Consider the following 381-nt stretch of genomic DNA (forward strand, 5'->3'; position numbering starts at 1 on the left):
CACTGTTTCCAAGGCTAGAGTCCCCCATCCTGGGAGTACGGCCTGCATTCTTTGTTCCCAGATGTACACATTTACATTTAGCCATATCAGAATGCCTATTGTCTGCTTGCACCCACCTTACCAAGTGATTCAGTTGGCCCTCTATCAGTGACCTGTCCTCTTCACTGTTTGCCACTCCAATTTTTGTGTCATCTGCAAACTTTATCAGCAATGTCTGTTTTCTTCCTGGTCACTAATAAAAATGTTAAATAATGTAGGGCCAAGAACTGATCCCTGTAGGACCCCCTAGAAATACACCTGTGCAATGCTGATTCCCAGATTACAATTACATGTTGACATCTATCAGTGAGCCAGCTTTTAATTAATTTAAAGTGCGCCAAG

Source organism: Chelonia mydas, chromosome 23, assembly GCF_015237465.2.
Source record: "Chelonia mydas isolate rCheMyd1 chromosome 23, rCheMyd1.pri.v2, whole genome shotgun sequence".
Classification (NCBI taxonomy): domain Eukaryota; kingdom Metazoa; phylum Chordata; order Testudines; family Cheloniidae; genus Chelonia; species Chelonia mydas.